Consider the following 4,324-nt stretch of genomic DNA (forward strand, 5'->3'; position numbering starts at 1 on the left):
CCAGCAGATGAGGCAGCAGCTGACCAGTGGCCTTGCCAGGGTGGGTGAACTGATGGACCCCCCCCCCCCCCATTATTCACTAAGTAATGAGGAGGGGCCTCTGGTCTGCTGCTCAGTTCAGCTGGGCCTGCCAGTTGGCCCCTGGGCTTCATCCACAAGCAAAGACGCTGGGGAAGCGATGCAAATGAATCAACAGACAGCCGGGTCCCTGCAGCAGCAGGCGAGGGCCGCCTATTCAACAGGGCGTGATGGCAGATAATTAGCTATGACATGCCCCTCCGTGGATGACAGGGGCCAGGGCACTCACTCGGAAACCAGGATCCACCTTGGCAGGGCGAGGCATGAGGTTTAACTTTGGAGGATGGATTTTCACCTCAATACATTTTTGTTTTTAATGCTACTGTTTGAAAGTGATACATTTGTACGTTCCTAGGAACAAAAGTTAAGATTTATCGAACACCTAGTACATTCTAAGCACTTGCTGTTTATTAACCTCTAAAATTTTCTGAAAATTCCTATTGTAAGAAACTGAAGCTTAGAGCATTAATTAAAATTACATATATTGCTAATAAATACAAGGATCAGAAAATTAGTTTAGCATTGTTCAAATTGAAAGTTGATCCTGTAATGGTGTCTACTGAAGATGTTAATTAAAATGAATCCATTTTCTTATAAAATTGGTGGAATTTCCTCTCCCTCCCGCTCTCTAATTTTGCTTTGCTTTTATCTGAGTTAAACAATTTTCTCTTCTCTTTCTGATAATTTTTGGGTGTTATTTTTTCACTTCTGCTTTTAAAATGCCAAATTATTTATAAACATTGCTTAATTGAGTAAAGGATATTATTGAAACAAAGGAGGAAATTTGTGTATTGAACATGATACTGTGGGCATAAAATTTTGTGAGTTGAACAGTCATTTTGAGCTTATGTAAGAGAATGTTCTTAGGGAAGGGTCTTAAGTGCCAGATTCTAAACTAAGATCAAGGATCAGGTCTGCTGTCACTTTCAAACTTGTTCAGGATGAATGTTAATGATAGTAAAAGAAAAAGACACACATAAAAATTGAGAGTGTTAAGGAAATTGTAGCAATACATTATCAGTTGGCAAATCTGGGGGAAGTATAAATAATAGTTCATTGTATTCTTGCAACTTGAAGGTGAAACTTTTAACCACGTCAGTTAAAATTATTTTTTGAAGCTTTCCTTTAAGCTAGGTTTTCTTTGAAAACTTTAGGCATGCAACGACAAAGTTAGGGATGAGATTCATTATTTGTATTCTCAGTGGTTCAATGGAGCCAATCCCTCCTTCACTGGCTAGTGCCTTCCCTGTTGTCACAAACTATCAGTGTCTTTAAAACTGGCGCGATCATCGATTGCATGTGAAACCATTTGGGTGATATGCTACTCACTCTTCATTTCGTGTCAGGCTGGGACGAGTCTGTTGGTCAATGATCAAGATGATGGGAGATAATGTCCACAGCGGAGTTTTAGTCAGTGAAGAAGGCATGTCTTTGTTGCTATTGTTTCGTTGGGAATTTCAGTCATGTGGTCATTACTAATCTCACAAATCATTTTCCACCAAAGTGAAAATTGCATTCCTTCTGCTTGCAAAGATTATATGAACATTTTTTTTCTTTAAGCAGAAGAGAAATAACAGATGTCTTCACTGTTCATTTCGGTTGGAGGCATTCGATGTTCATAATCAACGTTTTGAAATCTGTTCAAAGATGCCATCTTGTGGTAATAGTCTATTTTATTTTGAACAGATCTATTGACAAAAGACTGGCTAAATCTGAAGACTATTGCAGGAAACAATATACTTCGAGGCTGCAGTTTGTAAAAAGGGAAAGAATGTTAGAATGTTTTCCATGTATAACTTGCTCATTAAATCTAAAGGATTCATAGCTGGTTTTACTTATTATGCTAATAGAGTTTTTGCAAAGCCACGGCAAATGTTCTTCTTTGCTCTTTCTTTACCTCTTCCTCAAGTCAAAGGGTTATATTTCTAAGACGGAGCTCCTATTTCAGAGGGGCTAGGCTAGGTGGCCTAGTGTGTAGGAGGCTGGTTCAAGTACACCAGCAGCTCTCTGGGGAAAAGGCAGGTAATCTCCTCCCAAGTGACTTATAGCCCCAGAAAACCGTCAGGAGGGTCACCTCTGAGCAGGCTCTGACTTGACAGCAATAAGTTTGGTTTGTTTAAAATTAAACCTTAGTTTGTTGTTGTTATGTGCCATCAAGTTGCCTGCGGCTCATAATGACCCTATGGACAGCAGTTCGGAACCCTTCCCTGTCCTGAGCCGGTCTCACTGACTCCCACACACATACTCCCATTACCCCAGTTACTGTATCAACCCGTCTTATCTGGGGTCTTCCTCTCCTGTGCTGTCCCTACAACCTTCCAAGCATCATGCCCTTCTCCAAGCACTTTTTTGTTGATATTTCCAGAATCATTTTGTTTTGAAATATCCTTTTAAAATGTCAAAGTTACTGGGGTCACTTGCTTCAACCCTATCTCTCCACAACAAATCACACTTCTGAAATGCAGTAATTTTCATTCTTCAGGTTGTGCCTTTTTCTTTTATTTTTATTTTATCTTCGTTTATAAATCATATTTAAAGTTCTATTTTCTAGCTCTTAAAGCAGCACTTTCTTTTGCTATAGGTAAAGAGGACATCACTCAGTCCTGATCACGCCTCTCCTGCCTGTCACACTTCAGGCCTGACTCCCGTCTTCCAGGTTGGTCGTATCACTTTCATTTTATTATTAAATCAGTGTTTACTACTTGTCACATTTAGATGTTAATCATGTTGCTTATAGGTTCCCACATAAAATACTATGTTTTCTTTCCAACACAAATTGCTGTTTTCTCAGAATTAATAATCATCCTGTTTTAAAAAAATTGCTTTATGTTTAATATATTTGCAGAAGTTAGCGCTCCTCTGAACTTGAAACTAAAATGAATTCAATGTTCCCACTTATTGAAATAATGCCTTTTGCATTCTTCTGTCATCTCACTTCATGTAAATTTACTTGGTGTGTGTATTTATTCACATGTGCACAAATGAGGATAACTTTTTTCTTTTAATGACAGGCGTTACTTAGACAAGTTTTGTGTTGATCTTTGGAAGTTACATTTAGAATTTTTATCTACAAAATGCTACAAGGAGATTGATAAGTGGGTCCCCAAAGAAAAGTGTACATGCCTGATGCATTATGGATTTTGCTCTGTTGAATATGATTCCTAAGGGTCAAACAGAGAGCTTGGTGGTCGGCGGGAGTTAGCAGGGACTCGTGCTGCTGACTCCAATGTGACAACTCTCTGGATGTTTGAATCTCCTTGGGAGAAAGATGGCAATTTACAGCCTCAGAAACCAGCTTTAGTTAACTCCAAATAGATGTCAGTGAGAAGAGGTAGAGTTGCCTAGACAACACCTAACAACAAAAACAAGATCTATGTGATACAATAGCATTTTACATTGCAGATTATTTATAGATATATATTTTTTCCTTTATTTTAAAAATCAGACAAAATATTAGATTGATTTAATCATAGGAAACAGAAAATAGTAACATTTTGAGGAGTTATGCAACCCTGTCATTGGAATTATGAACTATATTTTCTCAATTAGGAAAGTCACTTTTCTAACAAAGGAGACATTTGTCTGAGTGGTAAGGAGCTGTGTTGCCAAACTGAAGGTAAGCAGTTCGAATCCACCAGGTGGTCTGTGAGAGAAAGGTGGGCAATCTTCTCCCATGCAATTTACTGCCTCTGAAAAGCTGCTGAAGGCTCAGTAATGAGTGGTTCTAACTAGATAGCACATAACAACAATTGGGTTTCATTTTCAGGAAGTTCATATGTATTTATAGCAAGGAACCAAACCAAGAGTTCTATTGGCACTGTCAGTAGGTTGTTTTACTGCCACCAAGGCTGTTCAAATCCACCCATCTCCACAGAAGACTGGGCAGGTCTTCCTATGTCTGTGTAGCCCAGAAACCCAAGGTAGGGACACGAGGAGATGGCAGCAACCCTATGTGTTTGAGGTTTTGAACAAAGCAAGTATGCTATGTGTTTGATCTTTTGGCAAACTTTGTCACTGTACTGACTAATGTTAATAGAATGTCTGGAGTAGGTTAGTCATAATCCTCACGTTCAGGAGACCACTACCTCTTCCGTAAAGGTTTTCTTTCTGTGTTTTTCACATCCTTGCTTTGCCTCATAATCTCTATATTCTTCTACTTGTCTTCTTAATAAACCAAGTATGGTTTAGGGCAATGAAAATTAAGCTTGTTAGCAGGATATGGAAAAAAGATTTCTCTTTAACAGCT

This window comes from Elephantulus edwardii, unplaced genomic scaffold (genome assembly GCF_000299155.1).
Source record: "Elephantulus edwardii isolate Elephantulus edwardi_28Jun2011 unplaced genomic scaffold, EleEdw1.0 scaffold00014, whole genome shotgun sequence".
Classification (NCBI taxonomy): Eukaryota; Metazoa; Chordata; class Mammalia; order Macroscelidea; family Macroscelididae; genus Elephantulus; species Elephantulus edwardii.